This window comes from Anopheles ziemanni, chromosome 2, assembly GCF_943734765.1.
Source record: "Anopheles ziemanni chromosome 2, idAnoZiCoDA_A2_x.2, whole genome shotgun sequence".
In the NCBI taxonomy this organism is placed as follows: Eukaryota; Metazoa; Arthropoda; class Insecta; order Diptera; family Culicidae; genus Anopheles; species Anopheles ziemanni.
In genome coordinates, this window is record NC_080705.1 from 7,972,753 (window position 1) to 7,995,336 (window position 22,584).

The window sequence follows — 22,584 nt, forward strand, 5'->3', positions numbered from 1 at the left end:
CCAAAGGCAGCCAAGAGTAAATTGTTAATTGAACCAAAATATCTCGCTGGCAGTTTTTCTGCACCATCGCCGTTGGGTTGCGTGTGTTTATGCTGAGTCGCATATTTACCCAAATATGGCCCATCGTTACGCGGAGAAGAATCGTTTTCATCTGCCGTGAAATGTTGGAGTTTTGTTTGTCGCTTCCTTTCCCCCCGCCCAGCACCATCTCTGCCCGCCTCTTGCCTTACCGGGACACTCCGGGTCGGTATGGGCCGACATTACTGCCGCGTACTGCGAGGCAACCCGAAACCGGCTTATCGATTATGCATTCGGGGGGATGAAAAATTCCACGTACGGGATGGCACGTTTTCGGTTGGCGATAAAGAATTAATGGCGGGCGAAACCTCGTCCACATTCGGGCGCGGGATGCGAACCGAACCGCCAAGGTAGGAATTATTTCTACCATTCCGTGCCCGGTATCATAATTTAAGCAAAGTTTCGCCGCGTTTTTTTGTTGGCGGGCTCTCCCCCTATCGCCGTTAGCGGCTTAAATATCTTACCGACGGGTGGACCGGTAATCGGAAGGGATTTGGAATGCTTGCAAACCGACGAAAAAAGAAAAACGATAAAAACGTACAGCGTGCAACGTACAGCGAAAAGAGGTTCCGGTCAAATTGTGGGGCAACTTCAACCGTAAGATACTTTAAGTGTGGAAGAAAAAAAAAGCTTTTATATCCTTCCCTTCGTCCGGGAAGGGAATTTTAATGGAATTTTGTAAAAAATAAGGTCTTTCCGTACGCTAAGGAAATCAGATGAGCATAACACACGTTAAAGATACTATCTGATTTAGATCCGTCTATAACCGGACGTGGTACAAGCAGGAATATAATAACATGCTTCCCCAAGTGTGGCATATTTCAATGTCGGAAACAATTGCACCGTATGCAATCTAAACATCCATCTACCCTCACGCATCCCCCTGCCTTTAAGCTCCATGCTCGGTTCCTTATGTCCGTCATATTCGCGCCTTCGGGGCGGTTTGGCAAAGCGGCATAATTAACCAAGGATAATAATAATCTGCATAATAGCCTCACATGCAGCACATGTACATCTACGTCGATTGCACAAGCCTTCCCGATGGTGGTAGAATTTATGGTCTAGCGTAGAGGAATTTATTTTTGACAGGAGCATCCACCACCGAAAAGCCATCCTGGCCACGTGTGCAGGGGTTGTAGCGGACGATGAGTTATCTGCATAAGTGCTTCGACCATCCCTGCCAGGTTGTTTACGCTGTCTCGCCGTTGTTGTGGAAATGTGCAGCAATCATCTAATTTAATGTAAACAGATGCTAGCCATTTTATCGTAGTTTAGACAGGCCAGATAAAACTAAACGAATTTTTTACAAGCATAGCATAGCGGAAAGCTTGCCCGTCATCTCCAGTACACTCGGGCAGATTGAGCATACCTGCGTCACAAAAAATACTATAAACAAAGTAATGGGAGCAAAAACTGAGTTGAGAAAAAAAGCTCGACCGATCAACGTGCTCGAAATGGGAATCCAATCAATTCGTTCGGTGCTCGGTTTACGTTGTAGAAAAAAAAAGAAAATATAACAAACCCATCACAGGTAAGGTAGATTAAATTGGACGCCCTTTATTGATGACTCGAAAGGAGTCAAAGCGTGATGTTTTTTTATAGAAAGCCATCATGTTGGGAGCATTCTATGAATTGTTTTTGGTGAAATTTTTTCTTCTATCGAAGACAATGACTGTTTTACTGAAAGATAATTTAAGTAAAACTGAAACAAATCTTTTAATTTTTTATTAAATTAAACTTACCTAAATGTGTCGAACGACCTTACAAGCCTTGTTCTCTTATTAAGTACATGGATAGTCATTCCTCTCGTACAGGCTGTCGGGAACCCCCAATATGTGGCCGATGTTTGAAAAAGAATACTGATAACACTAATGTTTCGGTATGTATTCAGTATTCCCAGACAACGTAAGCTCCGGACAACGATTTCATTCACCCACAGTTGGCTCGGGCCATTTCGCATGCAAATTAAACCATTTTCGTTTAATTTGAACGAACATATTTCATCCTTCATCGTATCGCTTCTCGGTCCACAAATGTCTCAGTTGAGTTGGTTGAAGAAGCCCGACCCATCGTTGGCCCGACGTCTGCCAACCGTAGGACGTATCGACCGTCGGATGAAGTGAAGTGTTCCGAGCGAAACTTTGATGCTCAAGACAAGCGATGAGCGATGACGAGTTTCTCTCGCCCGGCTTGCAGCCTCTACTGCTGAAGTTCAATCCATCCAATCAACACCAACTTCCTTGGGAAACTATTCCCTCCACTCGCCGTCCCCTCTCACTTCCTTCTTCCTCGGGCACCGAGGGGCCTTATTTTGTTTTAGACGCTTTCCGGCTTAACTAAGCTTCTCGTCGACGAGGTCGGTGGGTTTTTCTTTTCTTGTTCATGCCGTTGTTTACCCTGGCTTCGACCCCTTGGCAGAATCAGGTGCAACCGCTTTGTTTGCCCGAGTAACGAAACGACGTTGTCTGTGACGTGGAAAATGCGTTCGACTAACTAACGCTCCCCCGAGCATGCCGTTAACATTCTACCCTCTCCGGCTTCCCCCGTCCCGTGTCCCTCGTCGTTTTTTCCGAACCGTTTGGTGTTTGCCACAAAATGGTGGTCTTTCTTGCAGATTAGTACCGTCTGATGGGCCGCGTTCGGTAGGCGAAGGGGTGGCTTGGAACGTCTGGGGCAGGGTATCATGATTTGTTTCGTGGTTGAGACATTTACCATCGTTCGGAGGACGTGGGTCCAACGCGGAACGGGCCCTTTTTCGGTTGTGCGTGTAACTCTGGTATGTCGATTTGCCCAGATTTCCCGTAGCCCCAATCTAGGCTCGTTTGTCTTCCGTCCACTGCGGGGGCTTTCGTCTGTTGCCTTGCTGCGACGGAAGGTCCTTTGACTGTGTCGAACGTGACGTTGCCAGATTGGCCGCCAAACTCGGTGGGGGAGGGTTTGTGTGTTTTTTGTTTTTTCGAAAGGTAAAACATATCGAACAACAACCCCGCACGGAACGTGTTTGATAGCCTGTGCGTACGAAAAGCCTTCGCCTTTGGTCTACTTTTAGAAAACGAATACGGTTCGAACGATGGAAGGGTTTCACTGCACTGTGGGAGCAATTGAACAAAATGACTAAAAAAAATTGTACTTTCTTTATTTGACATGCTATAAAAGTTTTCCATTTCGCAACATGTCTCTTCTCAATTTTAAAAATAATTGAATGATGTAAGCACACATAAAGCCCATATTTCAAACGGTGTAAATCAAAGTCCACAATGTTTATGAGCGTGTGTGGAAAACGGTGATGCTAAACCGTTGGTAATTCACAACAAACCAATCGTTTCGATCCTTATCGTTTTCCACAGTTCCGACGGAAAGGTCCACGTCCCTCGGGCAATCCATTCCGCGGCGGAAGCAAATTTATATCGAGCATGTGGTCACGAAATTTAATCAGGGCATTTCCCCACAAGACGGCAAAGAATTGAAAGATCGGGGAAGTTTCGCTTTCGTCGCTCGTTCAGTGCCCCTTCGCCCTTCGCCAGACGGGCCAGGGATTGACGGGGTCGGGCGGTCCATTCTTGAGCCGTTTTTGCACCCAACCACCGCCCAGGAGCCCAGTGAACTCTGCGGCGCCATCGGCACCCGTCGGCGTTTGCGTGCGCGCGTATTGGGGTGAAAAGCGATTTTGCGTGTGAATTGTACCCAACGGCGCGCAGATGGTGGAGATTAGATTAAAGTTTGGCATTTTCATTAAAAATATATTCCTCGGCACGTACCACCACCACCACCAGGATGGGTTTGACGAACGGCATCGATCCGATGTTGTTGTGTTTGTGGGAGGCAGAAATGTGGGGCAAAACATGTGAGCGCTCGTGTTTGCCCTTCTTCCCCGGTGCCGTTTCGATAAACAGGAAGCTTTTGGGGTTTTACCAAATATTTGTACTCGGGCCTTACGGGGGAAGTCGGCGGTATCGTGGTGGTGGGAGCGAAAAGTAATGGACTGTGACCATGTAATATTAATCATTGGAACGGCCCTACAACACATACAAGATCGACATCGGCATATTTTATGCATACGAGATCGACATCGTGATAGGAGCGGTAAAAATGTAATCGCTGAAATAAAAAACCACCGAAACGTGCTAGCTCTCTTTAAATAGCTATTTCTATAAATTAACGTGATGTGCTGCAACATACGTTTTCAAAAGGGAAAACTAAGCTCTTAAACATTTGATCCGTTTGTTGAAGAATGTTAAAATTCGATGGTAAAAATTCGAGTTCATTCAGGCTTTTCAAATGTTCCAAAGAAGAGCTTTGAATATTTTATGCAATCAAAACGTTATTGAATAACAAATCTTCTGCTGTCTCAAAATGCCACTCCACATCGTGTTTGTATTTTCACGATTAAGATTTCCTAGTAGAAAGGAGTCAATCGTATCAATCGACCGAGGTGGTGGGAAGAAAAAGAAAAATGTAAGAAATATTGGTTACATTTGGCAGTGCCTGAAGCAAACAACCGGAGAAAAAAAACAATAACGGTAAAATTGAACGCGCGATAAGACGGTACAGTTGACAATAAAAAAAAAATAAGGAAAACCAAAAAGCTTCAAGCACCGAACAAATTCAGTTCCTTTCATGAGTATCATATTTTTCGCCCGCCCGTTGGAAACCGTGCCGAGACGGTTTATGCGCTGGGAAATTCATATCCCTCCGCCGGCCTAAAGCCGCGACGACATACACGCAACGCGAAGAAAATCTCGCTCCACTTGTATGCCACTCGCCCACCCAGTGTATGTGGCTGTGTCTGTGTGTCCTTGCTCAACTTAACACGTCAGCTTGTCAACGAGCTATCACGAATTTCCATCGAGGCGGGCAGGCCTTCAGATGGAGAGGTCCTCCTCCCCCTTGTATCGTCTTGTGCTGGCCAATGTGTACGGTCCTTGGCTGTACACGTTTTGGGCTTTACTTAGCATCATAGCTCACGTTGTCTGCGGTCTCGGGGAAAAGTGCGTATGCTCGGCGCGTCATGTAGCCCCGGAGCTTACAAGAAACCGTGCGTGTCTGGGTCCGCAGGCGAGCGATTCACCACCCAAAGTCCGTCCTTCTGTCGAAAGTGTGCGTGCTCGTCGTCTCACAGCGAACTCGTCACAGTGTTGTTCGAAAATTTTCCTTTTCCAATTATTCCTTTTCCAAAGTTTCTTATTTTTCAATGGAGGCGCCTGGTGGTGCTTAAATATTAGGAGGAATTTTATTTTTCGGACGTTAAAAAATAATTTAGATTTACAATTTCGCTCATAAACATCATAATGTGGCACCATAAATATGAAAAATTATTGCTGACACAGATTTTTGCATACATTACATTTTATTCTTCCCTCGACCTTCTCCCTTTTTTTTATTAGAAACCCCAAACCCGCGTCGGCCAATGCTGCACGTCGTACTGTTTCCATCGCATGATTTAGGGGATGCGAGCGTAAATTTATCGTCCTCGCTTGGCTCACTGGCTTTCACTGCCGACCGGTGCCGGATTCTGTTGATTCGGCGAACGCACGCTGCAGTGAATTTTGCTCTCACCATTCATCACCATTTCGGTTCCGCCTTTCTTATTTTTGTTCCCCCACTGTAAAAAAAAACCCCCCCCCTTTATTTCTTCGTGCAAAACTTTAGTTTTCCTTTGCCTTGGCCACGGCGAAAACATGGAGGAGATAGGCGAGCCAGCTCTGTGCGTGTGCTCATCACGCAAGGGTTTCGGCGCGAAGGTTCTTATCGAGTCCGTTTTTCGTCGGTTCCGATGTTTTGCATGTTTACGACTTTAAGGCACGGAAACACCGGAGGATGGGTGTGTGTGCGTGTGTGTGTGCGATGTGAGCGGCCCTTTTTTATTTTACATTTAATAGTGATTATGGTGCCACTTTTCCTCCATTAAGGGCGTGTCTGTACGGCGAGGCCCCTGTCATCCGGAAAATGGCCTCTCGCACGATTAGAACCCATGAATTCATGGGGAAGGCCACAATGGCGGGGGAGAAAAAAGAAAGCAAGCGAAATACAGAATGATGAAAGAAAAAAACACGACAAAATAAAAAGTAAGCCCACACTAATACGTAACGGGTCCGGGGTGGCAACCTAAACGAGACCGCCCGGGCCCGTTTTTCGCCGTCGTCGACGATTCCGCGCGTTCCACGGGGCCTGGAACAAGTTAATGTCCCGGCGAATCGTCCCGGCCAAGCTTAACGCCGCCCGGTATCTCGGATGAAATTTCCATAAACGGAAAGTGTGTCGTTTTCGTGACTTTTCACTATCGGTGCGTGTCATTTGGGTCGTTTGTGGTAGGGCATCATAGGACGGGTTGTTTGTCCGCACGGTAAAAAATATGTGTGTCTCCGTACCGTTTTCCTGGATTAAATTCTGCCTACCGCGCTCTCTGTTTTCCTTTACGATACAACGGTTTAGGCATCGATGTGGAAGCTTGTTTTGTTATTTTTTTTTTTTTTTTGTAATTCAATGTCACATTTTTCACAAATTATTTTCACGAAATGACAAACGGAAAAGGGGCAAAATAAAGGCTCCTTTCTCACTTGAGCGCTTTCTATTTCGCAAATGGAATTGTAATGCCAACTCGGATATCCACAAATCCCATTCAGGACCTTCACCCCCCCTCTCTCCCGCACTTTTTCCATCATGATTTATTATCAATTAATGTGCTCCGTATGCAAAGGGAAAATCAGTACGCCGCCGGTGGACCCAGATGACGTTTATTACGTTTTATGTGCCTCTTTGCTTTGTCATCAAATCCCCTGAGCGTCTAATTCGTACAGGACCGAATAATTTTACGACCGCTCCGATCCGACGAACCCCACACGTGAAGGCGAGCGTGTTTTCTTCCGTTTTTCACCCGTCTTTTCACGCCACCACCCGTGGAACCGTGGACGAGGAGATTTTCCGGGTGACAACGGGTAATACAATTTTATTCTTGAGCGGGGAGTTTTTTTTCCGTTGTTGTTCCCTTTTTATTTTTTGGTGCCAAAAACTTTTTTCACTTGAGCATGTGTGTCCGCACGTATGTGTGTGTGTGTGTGTGTGTGCATTTTTCTTCTCCAAAATTTACGACCATGTTCTCCGGGAGCATGAATATAAATGCCGCTATCTTTGCGCAGCTCAGCGAACACGCTACAGCAAGGCGCATGTGAATGTCGTGTTGGTATTTGTACGAATTTTTCTTATATGTCGGCCGGCTTGTGTAGGCTTGAGTACGTGTTTTTCCCATCCCATCCCCACCCCGGTTTCCGTGCTCCCAGTGGTCGGATTACCGACCGCGGGAAGGGGAGGGGCGGAAGCGAAGCGGGAAACAGATCCAAACAAAATGCGTGAATAAATATTTAGCTTCCGACCATGTTGTGCCAGCCGGGACGAATCAAACTATGAATAGCTTGTGGCTGCAGGGGGCAAAGGGAAAACGGCCGACGGCAGGGGAAAACGGCCGATGGCAGGGAAAAACCCATGCAGCCAAGAGGGGGTTGAGATTAAGTATAACGGAAAGGGAGAGGGAAGCGAAGGAAAGCATGTACGAGTCGATGGCGCAATGCTACATGTTCCGGAAGCAGGCAAATAGCGTACGGTGGAAACGGAGGAAAGGAGGAGGAGGAGGAGGAGGAAATGGTGAGAAAACGCAGCACCGAGCCGGGTTGTGCTTTTTCCGGAAGACGCTCGAGTGTGTTCTCGAGGGCCGTGATTCGCTTCGGGTTCAGATCTTGTGTGTCTTTTATGTTTTTTTTTTTCGTTTTCCGTTAAGTTGGTTTGTTCTTCGTCGTGTTTTGTTGTTCATCTTCGTTCAACAAACCGGACCCAAGCGAAGGAACTGAACCGGACACGATGCTTTCATAAATACAAGGGATCATTTTATCGCCTACCTCCTTGCGCAGTGTTTTCCACCTTCCTTTTTTTTCCCCCCCTGTCCTTATCGCTTTTCATCTCCGAATCGTGCTAGTTCGTCTATAGTTTTTCGTCGTTTTATCATAAATCATCGAAGCTGGAGCTACCAGCACTTTTCTGTCTCCTTCCGGCGAAGCTTCAACTGCTACACATCCACTGTCCAAAACAACCTCGAGCTAAGCTACACTGTCCTGCGGAGAACGAAGCACAACAATGGCCGATGGGAGAAACAAAATTTGTACTATCGCAAAAGTTTTCCCCTCCGTTCCTTTGTCCGTTTGCTTGTCGAATGGCGTCCCATTCTCTGCCGCGCGGAGTGCGATGGGACTCATAACTATTTCCATTATAACTCTCATTATTATTTTTAGTATCCTCCGACCAACCGTCCTTTCCGATGATGTAATTGGTTATTTTGAAGCAAACGAACGAAACACATCCGGCGTTTTGGAGCGTTTGGATCATCTGGGCCAGTTTTCCATTTGTGTTTTCCACCTCGTCGGTTTTTCTCATCGCCCCCACTCCCACCCATTTCTTTCGTGTTCCGGATTAAAAATTTATCTTTCCGAATCGATCTGGGCATTCGGTTGGTTCGCTAGGGAGTTGTTTTTTTTTATTCTGGCTACCGGGTTTGTTGGCGCCTTTGAGCGTTTGAAAGTATGCCAAATATGGATCTCGGAATCACGGTTCCGCTGCGGTGCGGCCTTTTATGGGTGCACATCGAAATAATCTCACTAATGGGAGCACATTCGGGTCTTCGTTCCATCCGTTGTCTACCCTTGAGCGACGTTCTATCGATTGTTTGAGAGAAAAGCGGGCCAAATTATTAAATTCCGTCTGTGTAGCAATTAATGCGAACTCTGGAGGTCGGGCGACTAGGGAGACTTTATCCCCACCGATTTTTCCGATCCGATTAAACCGTCCCGGCGTGCTCTCCGGAGACATGGAGCGCTGGGGTGGCCCTCGGAGGAAGCTTGATTAACAATCCGATTGGGCTTTGATTACAGTTTCCCCGATTTTTCCAATATTTCCCCAATATCGATCGCAATCAGCAGACCCCAGCGGTGGCGTCTTTCGAACCGGCGGTTTATTTTTTTGTTTTGTCGGAAAGGTCCCCGAAGGGAAATACCGAACATCAGAGGGAATGGGAGCGTCTGGAAAGGCATCCCGAGGTCGTTTTTCCCGCACCATACGCTTCCCTCTCGCCGACAGGCGACGGCCTTCCGAAATTGGTATTGATAAAATATTTCCTTTGGGCCAGATTTGTGCGGAATTGGTTGAATTTTTCCGGCCACTTCCCACGCCCTTTTTTCCCGCGGCGGAAGGGGAGCGAACGGTGGGGGGGGGGGGGGGGGGGAAGAAATATGAAATAGTAATGTCCGCCGGGTTCGCCTCGCCATTTGTGTTCGATTCCTTATGACAGCTGCTGTGCCAGCATAAATTAGACATGCGACGCAGCGCTACGACGCTAAGCCTTCCAGGAATTGTCGCCCGGCGAAAAAAGGTTCCAATTTGTTTTCCCCTTTCCCGGGGGCGCCGGTCGGTGGGTTTCCTTCCCTGTTCTTTTTTTCCTCCGTTCTCCGTTTTGAGTGCTCCACGAAGGGCATGTTTCCTTTCCGTTTTTTCCCCCCCGCTTCCCGAGCACACCCCTCGACCGGTGAACGGGGGGGAGGTTGGTAGTAAAATAATTCAGTAAAAGTTTGATGATCCACAATTGGCATTCGGGTTCCAAGTGCGGGAGTGGTTTCCTTCCCTACCATTTCCTCGATATTTTCCCGATGGCACGAATATGTTTTTAAAATGCCGAACACGTCCAAGGTCAACGGTTTGGCCTCCCACCCCCCCGTGGTTCTTATGGTGGATTATCGACAGCTCCTCATCGGACGGTGTTTTTTGTGCGCTGCGAACATCGAGTGGTCGATAATTCTTGCTGCCACGGGGGCGTCCGGCACGTCGATGGCCACTTTTCATGATTGAAGCGCACCCCGAGGTCAGCAGTTTTCCAACCTTCGTTTTGCTCATTTGCTTTTCCCAGCGAATGCTGATAAGTGGCGATTTGTGGGGGGGAGGATACGAGGAAAACAAATGGTTTGGTCGTTGAAAAGTTGGATAGGAATTTTCCACCAGTGAACTAAAATAGATACACTAAGGTGATCGATAATAAAATATGTTTTTCCTTGTTGAAGGAAAATCTTTCCATTTCGAACATCGTCTTATTATCGTTCGCGTTCAACCGTAGCTTCACTTTTACCATTTTCCATTACCGCATTACGCCACCCGAAAATCGACTTCCCACTGCCATAAAGCACTCCATTTTTATCGATTTATCCACTCACCGGTAGGCAACTTCCTAACCATCAATAATCGAATGAAAACAAATCCGACAAATTATGCCACTTCGGCGGCCAGCATACAAATGATTCATCACCGTTCCAGACCTCCCCCCTCCCCCGGAACCCGCGAACGGGAACCTTCCTCCTCGAGGTCCCCGGATGTTATCAAAAAATCTTAAATCAAACTGCCATTCCTTGGGCTCCTCTCGATCATTTTGCCGTTAGGTGGTGTTTTCTTTTCCGTTTTCCTTTCCATTAACGGCCTTTTGATACAATGTATATCCCGCGCCGGGTACTTTATGGGGCTTTTCGTTCACGTTTCTTCTCTCCCTTCGTCTATAAGGAATGGAATAAAACATAAAAAAAATCCATTGCCATTCAAAGTGACCTCAACACGCGCTTCAAGGATCAAAATGGGTGGAGGGGGGTGAGAAACGGTCGGAAACATTTATCATATTACAGTTTTGATGCATGGAATGCTTTTATTCTCCCATCAGAAACACTTCCGATAAGCTTACCGCAGGCAAGGGCTGCAAAACGGATGGAACTTTGGGTAAAGAAAAAAAAGAAGGGGAAGAGTAGAAGATGAAGCAGAAATCTATAGGAGTCACCGACCGGAACCGGTCACCCGTGCCATTCGTACGGTAACAAAAAGCCATATCTAATGGTTCAACGGTTGTTTGGTCCTTGACGGTGCCCGGGATTCGATGGAAATAAAACGAAACGATGGACGTTAATAGGCAACGGCGTTACACGGTGGATGCTTTCCGAAGAGGCGTGTACGTGTGCGTGTGCGTCCATTTTCCTGTGTGTGCCTTATTGCCTTCTGCCTTAACTTTCTTTGTTTTGCTATTCAGCAACAATTGAACAACCAAGTTCCGGCGAAAACGTTGGAGCACCGTTCGCTTCGGTCAATGGCCGGCTCGGGCTAGTGTGTATTGGTGATCACAAAACGGATAGGAAAGCTTCCCCCCACCTCCCCCGTGCGTCGGAGATAGACAAGGGTGTTGCTTCGTTTTGTTTTCTTCCATTTTTTTTTGCTCTAGCTTCATGTTTGTTTTTCCGCAGACAAGGGTTCGAGAAATGGGAATTAAGATTGACTGCGAACGAAGAGTTTGGCGTCTGCTTTGGAGCTTCAGACGAGGTTCGTATCGACGAACGGGGAAGGGTGTGTGTGTGTGTGTGTGCGAGGAAACAGACTTTCCTTGCTTGACAACGTTTTTATTTCTCCATTTCCCAGCGACAGCTTGTCGAGACAGCGAGGCGACGGTCCTTTTTCCTTTTTTTTCCCACCAGCCTCCTCGCCGGGGACGAATAATGCGAGCCCAAGCGGTCGCCACACCCGAGGTATGGAATGGGGGAAAAGTCATAAACAAAATAAAAGAAACCGAATAAAGGACCGACTTTCGGTCGCTCTTGTGTCGCCCTTTTGTCCAGGTCTTTCGGTGCTTTATTTTTTGGCCGAAGCGATATCGAGACTAGTTCATTTCCTTGGCCAGGTTGTCATTCGCTTTTTCCTCATTTCCGCTTCTCCGCATCCATCTAGATGAAGTGTGCTGTCTTCCACCAATGTTCAGGTATTGCTCGCTTCGTCGTGGGGTGAGTTAGGTACTTCTGAATTATTTTCAGAACATTGTTATGTTTTAAACATGCTATTTCATCGGCACGCATAAATGATGAGTATCGAGTTGAAATAATTTTGACGAACATACGCCAACACTTTCTGTTTAAAGTGCTTTAATTGGAAAACAATAGTCGCAACAACAAGGTGTCGAGTGGCTCGTTCATCAGAGCCACTGATTAAGCTGTGAAAAGTGGCTGGGGATTATGTAAATTCTAGAGCCGATTTAATTAGATCGGCATGCTAATGTAGTTTTTCGCGTTACGCGAGATTCATTTATGATAATTGGAGAACTGATAGATTCGATACCGTGGAACGTTTTGCCATTGATTCCAACCAATCGCCTCGCGGGAATTTCCGCTTCCAATTGCGTTTTCCCTAGCGGCAATTGTTATTATCAACGAAAACGTTAATACATTGTGTTTTCGATAAAAAGAAAGAAAAGAAACGATTTATTTTTACCACTGCGTACGAAACCCAACCGGATCGGGTCTTATGCATGTGCTGTGAAAATTGACTTTATTTGTCAACCTTTCCCCCGATGGAGACGCATGGTGCCCCGTTTGGTTCCGTGTGGGATAAATATTATTTGTGAGTAAATCCGGAAAGAAAAAAGGTAAGGGAAGGAACAAAAACAAAATACCCAACCAATGTTTACTGCGTTACATGAAATGCCGCGTAACGCGTGCTGGTTGAATGGCTGTAACGGTTTGGTTTGTTTGTTTCACACTCCGACTTTCTCCGCCAGCCACGTCGAGAACGAGTTTATCAGAAGGTAAAAAGCGAAGCGGACAATTTTTTTTCCTTCCATCACAAAACAGTCGTAAAAGGAGCAATTGTTAATTTGACTCGCTGGGAAAAAGGTGAACCGGTGATGGGGCGACTTAAAAGCTGGCACGAAGTCAGTCCCTGCAGATGAAGCAGTAGTTGAGACTCGAGCTCGAACTATAGCGTCCTACTGCACCCGACCTCCGAAGGCATCTTGACAACGTCTCGCAACGTCTCCGAACCCATAAATGAGCTTCGGTTGCGTGTCTGGGCAAACTGGGGTTTTACGGTTGTTTAGTTAACAGCAGCTGAACTCTGGACTGTTTCCAGTCCGGTCGCAAACGGTTTCCTGCGTCCTTTTCGTTTAGCTTCCTGCCAGCGCAATCGAAACACCATTCGCGCTCACCACGCCAAACCGCCCCATCGGTGAAGAAGGATCGCTTTGTCCAGAAGGACTTGAGAATTGGAGTTTTATGTGCCGCCCTTTTTGTTCCCCTTTCCGTTTGATTCCCTTTTTCTTCGGTACCGACGAAAGCTGGCCCTAACGAGACCGGCACTTTGGGGCTCGGGGTGCGCCAAGGTGAAGAAAGTTTCTCTTCGGGGAAATTTTCACACTTTTGTTCTTCATTCTTTCTTGCCGTCCTTTGCCACCCCCTTCGGAAGGAAGTGGAGAGCAATTGAGTGGCCGCGTGCGCACCGTTTCCAGATGCCGTAACAATGTCCGGGGGAGTATCGGTGCACGCCCGGGAATGAAGTTGGCGAAAGTTTTCCTTTCGCGTAACACCGTTTAACGTTTAGCAGAACCCCGCGTGATCTCTGCCGGGGCCGGGTATAAATTTTGCAAGAAAACTAATTTCTTCGTTGACTAATGCTTTTGGTAAAGAAAATGTTTGTTGCTGGTTTTTTTTTTGTTGTTGTTTTTTTTGGGTTTTTCTTATGCGCAGATGAAAGTTTTCTCAGGCTTTAGGGGGGTCAGCAAGGTTTAATTGGGGGCATAAATATTTAATTTTAATTTGCGTTTGTTGAAAAGTATTAACATTTTGCGCCATTAATATCCGCGGCCCAGTGGGTGGGCGGTGTTTGCCAGCTGTTTCGATTAAAAAACTTCCGAGGTGCAACAAAGTTTACTCATAAAAAGATTAAATTTATGAAATATTTATGCTGTTCCAATGGAAAGAACTGTTTGTTTGGAAAGAATTTAATTTGTTGTTGTGAAAAAAAATCCCATAAATATCCTCAATCAAAACTAACGGTCGTGAAATAGGTCAGCCGTGTGAAATGATTCGACGAAGCGCAAGAAAAAACTGAGCCCTGTTCGACAAAAATGTTTCTCATTCAACCCACGACGGACGAAAGCAGCCACCGGGTCGTCGTTTTTGCGCTGGAAGCGGGCCAAGAATAAAAATGAGGACTTCAACCTTCAAGTGACTCCGCCAGCCAGTGTGTCATACGCCCGGTGGCAAAACATTACGCCGGCCGGTCGGTGGCAGGAGAGCAACTAATTGCTTGCTGGCACGTGATGTTTCTATCCAATAAGCCTAAATCAGAAACGCTTGGGTAATTTTATACTCGTGCGTCGGTGGGGAATGTGTGTGCCGTCTCGGTGGAAGAAGGCGGCCTAAGACGGCACAGGGTGTGTGTATATGATGAGGTCCTTCGTAATGTCCTCGAAGCATAAATGTGTGTTGTGGAAAAACAGTGCCCTCGCAGGCTCGAGGCGGAAATGCGTGGCTACGACGACGATGACGACGATGCCGGCGGGGGTTTGATGGCAAAGAACAAACACAGGCCCTCCAATTGAGAGGATAATGACGAAATCGAATCATGCTCGTGCCGGTCGTACCCATTAAGGAGGCAAAAGTGCGGTGTCCTCTGGCAGTTATATAAACCCACAAGGCAAGGACGAACGCCGGGGATGACATGGCGGCCCGAAATGGTCGCCTCGGCTTACCGGTGGATCGTGCTGTTAATGGTTGTTGGGTGATTTGTCCGGATTGAGGCCCTGTGATGAGGTTGCCAGCGGGATGGGCTGGCACTCCGAGTGGTGTGTTTGTTTCTGTATTTAGTGTTTTATTGAAGGACAAATTTGGTTTTATGGAAGCCCTGTGCCCTGGGGAAGGGAAGGGGTGGATCGCAGGAAACCTCGTTCGGGCCTATTAGGATGGGCCATATTCCCCCCCCCCCCCCCCCCCAAAATGGCATAAATCTGGACGAAAGCATTATGATTGATGGAAATCGGTATGCATTTATTATGGTTTGGTAAACAACCGGGCGTCTCCATTACGTGGGGGGGTTTGTTTGTTGTAACACGAATAATGTTTCAGTGTGTGCCTGTATTCTTCTCTTACTTAATAATGTTTTTTATCGAAAAGGAGATCATTTTTATTATTCTCGCAAGATTGCTTTCTGATTTTTCTAATTTCGTTTGTAATCCGTTTTTCCTTGTTTGAAAATATATTTTTAAGTATATTACTAGATGTTATAACTTTTCTATATAAGTTTCAAGCAACTTTTTTTAAACAAAAACCTTTACCATTTTCAAAAGTTTCCACCATAATACTCGGTGTGTGGTTGAGCAGTACAAAAGATAAGGCGCCTCCATCCTTGATATAAATACACATTTCTAAATGGTTAAATTGGGGTTAACCCACGAAATGGCAAACGGTAAGGAAATGTGAGCATGAAATCAGCCTACAATAGACGGGTATTTCGTAAGCCCACTCGACCCATTCATTAAATACCCATGCGGTGGGGGGAAAAGTTTGCCAAATGGCGCCCGTTTGATGGATCAGATAGCTAATTATACAAATCAAAAACACTGCATATACACACACACACACACTTACACCATCGTCTAGTCGTACGTCGTGTGGAGGTGTTTATCGTAGCTCACGGCAGCTGTTCGAGTTTGATTTTCCACCGGGCAGCGGCATTTTCCAGCCGGAAAGCCGTGGCAGCTGTCAATTATCATTTAGCCGAACAAAAGTGCAATCAGCAGTTGCTGTTTCTGTGGTGGCCGTCGAAGCATTGCGGCTGGTGGGCCACCGTTGAAGCGTCGTTCGTTTTGTAACAGACCAGCAGAGTGTTGTGCAGTGTCTCTCCCCGTCCTCCCCTTCATCCCAGCGGAACGTGCCCTTTGAGGTACCGAAAAATTGGCAACTCGGCACTCGGGAGAGTTTCTGCGGGAGCAAAACTGCACCGTGCGATGGAACATGGAATCGATCCGGTGGCGTGGCTGTGGCTTCCGTGAAATGTCCAGGGCGTTTCGTGATCCGATCCCCGAGACCTCGGTCACGGCCCGGCTCGTCATCCGAACGCCCCGACATCATTATGCATAACGGGCCATCGTTTCGGGGCCATAACCATCGCCATTAGAGCCGGATCGGGGGAAAAGCGGTGGCCGTGCGGCGTGCACGATGGGCGATAAACATTTAGATGGCGATCAACGCTGTAAAGCGCGCCACAGTCAAACGTGCATTTTCGCCTCAGAGCGCGAGCAAAACCCGGCTGAAAGTGGGATACCCGGTGGCAAGTGGAGTTTGGCCATCGGGAAGTGGGTTAATATCGCACGGAATTGGGAAGCATATTTTATGCGATCCAGATGGTTCTGATAATGATACGATGATGTGATTTCGTAGTGCCGGTAATACCGGGCATCGTGAGCCGACGAAGAACATTCATTTACATACGTTACCGAACGTGGAGTTTCGTGTCGGATGGTCGAGGGTTTAAAAGGTTCGTTAAATGTTTGTAATGAAGCAAACGATGATGGTGTTCGGCCTTTTTCATCAATCAACCCTTAAATTTATTTTGTTTACCGTTCAGGTCGTACGTTTTTTCTACCTCGAAATCATTCGATTCATTTTCTCACTGCAATTCTGCAACCTTTTGACTCGTGCAATAACTTGTTATGGTTATTTTATAGCTCACAACAGTCTCCGCATGCGCTATCAGTAAATAGTAATGTTTCATCATCCGGTTGCATTTTGATGGGCCTAAACCAGCGGAGCCATTCGGCATTTGGATTATTTATAGACTTCACCTGGGTCGTAACTAATTTTAACCATGCTCAGCTCACGCCCAACCACACACATGTGCAACCGGACCGGAGCCGAAAGTGACGGCCCTTTTGTGAGATAACTGGCGGACGTGAGCATTGTGGCGATCGTTAGAGTTTATCTCGAGTTTATAGCTCAGCTAGCACGAGGAGCGAGACAAAATCCATTCGGCAGCACATCTTCTTGACCATAAAGGTAGCTCCGGTGCGCTTATCCTATCTATGGCCGTGTGTTTAGTGTGTTAGTGTCGGACGATGTATTGTTGATAAATAAATGGTCCGCCTTTTCGGGGCTGTTTTCCCATTGTGGGCAGTGATCATTTTATGTGCGGGCAGTAAAGGCTGGAATGGTCCGAAATAAAATGTCGGCCGTTACGCGCTACCATTTCGAAGCGGCAATAACGGATTTTGCAGATGTCATGTGTGCGTGTGTGTGTGTGTGTGTTAAAGGAAACGTGTAGCTATGGTGGACAATGAAATATGATCCTAAGACAAGATGATTCATTGTTTTACGCTCAATTACTATCACGCATCGCAAAGGTTGATATAAAAGCACGGAACGAAACGACCCGGTAATGCTCACCACTCACGTGATGTAATTCATTTTCGGCCCGCTTTTCTTCCGATGAATGATGGAACGGAAAAATCGCTGTCGGAGAACTTTGTTTGCTATTGTTCATGAACTTTCGACATGACTTTTCCTGGCCGAGTTTCCATCCGAGTGTAACGTTACGCCTACACATTTTTGATTAAATTGATTTCGGGCATACAATCATCCACATTTCACATGACTGTGCGTAATGGATTTCTACAGAAAAATAAAAATATTCCTGAAGAATGGAAGCATTTGAGCTTTCCTCGTAAAAAATCGTTGTAAGCATTGTAATGAAAGAAAATTAAGTTGCTTTTCGATTAAACTTCAGGCTTTTCGATTAAACTTCAGGCTTTCCGTACTTCAAACAAATGGTACGCGGGCGTACCTCAAGCCATGCACATTTCTTTTACGTTAGCCCACCTATTGTATCTGCTTCGGATTGCTCCGGATGCTGTTTTGAATGGATTTTGAACTTCGCGGAGCGCCGAAGCACGAAGCGGGAAGCAAAATCAACCAGGATTAATTTTTAAAAGGCACTTGCGGGAAATGAGATTTCTTCCCCGAGGCCGTGCACCGTTTCGTTATCCAGCAGCCCATCGTTCAGTCAAACCATCGACCAAAGCCGGGGCTTACGTTCCTCCTCGTGGCCGAGACGAGCGAAATTCTTCGCCTTAAAATCCACTGCGATTTCCACATCGCGTCCCGAACGTTTTTTCGGCCCCGGAAATAAATCTTCTGCTCTTTCGGCGCGGATTTATAGTTGTTCCGCAAAAGTGCTCACGTGCTCGTGCGTTAGTTTTGTTTTCGTCTTTTCTTCACGTGTGTTAACATACGACAACATACTGCCGGGTTGTTCGCCCGTTCCGTACCGGCGATGCTCGACTGCATCACAACAAACGCGAGTCTTGCATAATTTATTCACGTCAGTCACGGTTCAACCTGACACACTCCCCGGACAAGACGGCGCTGGTAAGTTGCGAGGAGTTTTCCCCGAGAGCACCTGTTTGCTTTTGGGGAACGCAGCGGAGCGTAAGACAGCTTCCCCTTGCGGTGACTTGTTCCCCCGGGGGTTGGTGTTAATCTGGTTTAGAACAACCAAGGCGTAATGCCGAACAACTAGTCGAGAGGCGGCGGGGAAGTACATTTCGGTTTCGGAAAAGTGCATAACGCACCGCTCAGGAACTAACGCTACATGGTTCGGGCTTCTTTCGATGCTGCTATTTTACGACGCATGGTAAGATTTCTTCCGCCGAGCTGACATCCAACGCAGATTGTTAGAGAACACCTTGTACCGGTTGCGTTACTTTACGACGAAGTGCTAGAAACCATCGAAAAGAGCGAGGGAAGGCAGCAATGTTCTAACCTAATTTTCCCACCTGCTGGTACCACTCGCTTTCCCGGGGTGGGAGCGTCGGAAAAGCGTCTGTCGCACGTAAAGTTCCCGATTGCATAGCGCTGTTATCCGAGCCTTTTTTTTCCGCGTGCGAACGAACGTAAACGAACGAAAGATGGTCCTGCTCGAGATTGTGTTTCGAGGGTTCGAGAGGGGGAAAAAAGGTATCCGATCATGCGAGGCGTGGGTTGCCTTTTGTGGAACGTATGACACTTGCCAATTTACATACGAGCCGGAAGGGAAATGGCAGTATAAGGAAAAGAAAGATAACGAGAGGGTCTAAGTTTAAATTCAACTTAGACGGGGGCGTTTTGTTTCTTTGGAAGCAACAACGAAAAAAGAAAACTCAACACAACAGAGCCAACTTTGGTTGGTAATTGTTAACACTCGGAAAGGGAAGGCGTATCCATGCGTGGAAACGGTTGTTAGCGCTGCACAATGCTTCCACTGGACCGTGTGGAAAGACTAGAAGGTGTGTGTGTGTGTGTGTGTTGCGGTGAATGAAGTGTAAACGGAGTGTTGAATGGCCTCCCACTTTTCGCCCGGAAGGAACAAGCTGTCACTGAAGAGCGATCCAACGCTCGCATTTCAGTTAACAGAGTGATGCAACGAGCCACATCCTGGAATGGTGCGAAGGAAAAAGGCTTTCCATAAATTCCCACTTGTGGCCATGATGTGATGCACGTGAAGTTCACGTTCACGTCGTGAACGACATGTTATGCTTCCCGGTGTTAAGATATTCCAACTTTTCCAACGAGTTTGACAGCGCTTGTCATTCTTAAATGCTTTGCTGATGTTTTCTATTTTTCACACCATATATTTTTGAACTGTCAAACAATCAAACACTCCAGCATCTTTCAATCGCGCTGACTGTTGCTTCGCGTTGAAAAATTGGCTACCCCTACTTTTCCCGGTGAACACTGAAAAGTGAGTCATCGACTGTCGACGACAGTCTTGCCGCGAATTATTCCATTTTCACTCGCTCGGTCGATTTGACCCAATCAGCAAAACGATAACGGAAGAAGAGGCAGCCGTTCGGAACAGTCGGTCGATGTCGAAACGATCCAACGTCCTGCTGCCCGGGGGTGAACCCGATAAAGAAACCATGTGTTTCTTTTTTCGTCCACGCCTACACCGGCCTACTCCTCACGATTTCTGGCGGTTGCCAGATAAATTTTCCTATCTTTCCCACCAGAAAAGGAAAGAATCAAGCAGCAGGGAGAAGCCTTCCGGTGCTAACGACGTTATCGTTTCCTACCTGATCGGGTGGAAAAACGGGGTGAGGACGAAAGAAAGAAGGGAGGGGGAGAAGGTCGCTCGACCATCATACCTTGCGGTTTCGGCTTCTGGGGAAGGAGGGGGAGACAAAAAAAGAAAGCGAGTGGTAGGCAAAAAAGCGTTTCGGAGAAAAATTGGATCCCGATAATGGCTTGAATATGTATTTTGTGGCAAATGTGAACCAGGTTCGTTTCACTCGAGCAGGGATCGCATTTTTGGTCAGCAACGAAGGGGGAGAGGAACGTCGGAAGCAGGAAAGGCTTCTGCTGGAGTCGTGCAGACATTCTGGTCGGTTTTTCCAACATTGTCAGCGGTCTCCGTTCAAAAAAAAGGGAACGAAGAAAATCCGACACGCTTCACTTGACTTTCTATCCGCTTCGTGAGCCAGATTCACTCTGGGGTGACTCTGTTGAATATGCAACGCGCCAACACGAGGTTCTGAGTCGGGACCCGCTCTAGGGAAGCTACGAGGTGCTACGTCGAGCACGTCGTTATAGGTCAGGATTTTATTTTTTCCTGTGCCCTCTCGTTCGCTAATCCGCTCCGATTGAGAGGCACTTCTTTCCTGCCGGAGGATTCCATTCCCGCCTTCCCGAGCAGCTGGGAAGAGATTAGCATAGACATAGAGTCGTGTGTAATAGAATCTCCAACCGGGGGGACGATAGGAGAGACACCTCGTTCGAAGGGACTCACGTGGAGGGCTGGGGAGTTGAGGGCTATAAATCAACGCATCAATTCGTATTCGTGCTCGGCTCCGGAATCAATCAGCATCCATCGCTCGGTCTGCGGATGACAATTTCCAATCGATGTCGATGGGGACGAACGCCATCGGATACGAATTTACGAAATAATTCCGGTGCGCGTGGGAAGTGCGCTAAGATGTATTGCTCCGATAGACGATGATTATGAGGCCGATTTTATCCGCCTCCGATCGGCCTGCGTGTGGCAGCTGCTTGAGTGCCGTAGATTTATGATGGTCGCTTAAGCTCTTTCTGCATGTTATTAATAACCGAAAAGAGATTTATTGCGACAGGAATGCCAGGAAATGATGATGATGATGATGATGAAAAGACCACCTTATTTGCGGCCAAACGAATGGCTCAATAAAACAATGCGCTGTTGCCATTGGTTTTAATTCGTGAAGGTGAAATCTTCCACTCAAAAATTGTTTAATTGTTAACTGCTTCGGTTCTAAGCTATTTGTTTTTAAAATTCAGTTTCTCTTTTTTCTATTTAGTGCCTATTTTAAAATTTTGTTTTCCGCATGAATGTATGTCAATTTTTCAAAATATGAGGATTGTAGTTTAAATTAAGATTTATCCAATAAATTGCCTTCGAAAGTAAGATTATACTAATTTATTAAACATTAAAAGTATGGTACTAGCGAATCAAGTGATGTTTATAAATTTGGTTTATAAATACGTGCAAATTTTTTAATACGCTAACATAAAAATTGGTAAAACATACATGACAATAAGCACAAGTTAGTTTGAAGAATCAATTGATTTTTGATTATTATTGTTAAAGAGTGATTATATAAGATAGGGTTTTTTTTCTCTAAATTTTGGCTAATGACAAAATTAGATGACTACGAGACAAAAACAGATGCGTTAGAGACAACAGTTAAGTTAAGTTAACAGTTAAAGAACATACCAACTGCTTGAGTGACAACGACTGTATACTAAATAGGTTATTTTTCTAACCTAAACGGATAACAACTATTTGACCCGAAACATGACAACTAAAAGCTTCATCAACGTAAACTAGCTTTATTCAATCGACCCTTCAACGCCTGCTGCCTTCTATGACAAGGTTCTGAAGTGAAGAACGTACACGGAACGCTTACTTTGATCAATTCCGGACAAACCGTCGCTTTTGCAGACAGTCCGACCACCTTATGAGGTGGTGTGTGATTAAAGCGTCACGGCGTCATCCTGCCCTTTGATTACATCCACTCACCCACCTTCCAAACAAGGAGGCGCGCGGTGTGCTGGAAACAATTTTCCCAGATTCGCGTGACTGCTGCAACCTCAGCTCGCTGACCGCCATGAATGATGGATGCACCGAACAAAACCCAACAACCCATCATTGCACCTCGTTGAAGTGTCGGAAGGAAGGGGGAGCGCTACGGGAGCGCGCTGTGACGTTTGCACTTTCCTCAAGCGCAAGCCATTTAACCCTGACCAAACAGCGAAAGTCAACCCGGAAGTTGGACTTTTCACGGCGACGGCGCCCCGATGGCCGGAAGAAGCCCTACTCCGGCTCCTCGCTGTCTGGCGGATAAACATTTTCGTTGGAAAACAAGTGGCGGTAGCAATTTTCACGCCCCTGCTCACACCTACTCACGGTGTCACGGTATTTCTTCGTGAAGGAGGTCACCCTTGTGTCACACTGTAGGGTCGTACTTTGTTAGCTCGCTGGACCTGGATCTTACCGTCACTGTTGGTGCTGATGATGATGGTCTGCTTCGTCCGTCCGTCCGTTCACTCGTTCTTCGATTCATTCGGTTGCCACTCAATTTGTCCCGTGACCATCGTAAATTGTATCAAAGCT

The 22,584-nt window shown here is 46.6% G+C and overlaps 1 protein-coding gene across 1 annotated transcript in view; it reads left to right on the forward strand.

Moving 5' to 3' along the window:
* LOC131294990 (out at first protein) overlaps window positions 1–22,584 on the forward strand; it is a 48,397-nt gene that overhangs the window by 1,068 nt on the left and 24,745 nt on the right. The window lies entirely within an intron of this gene.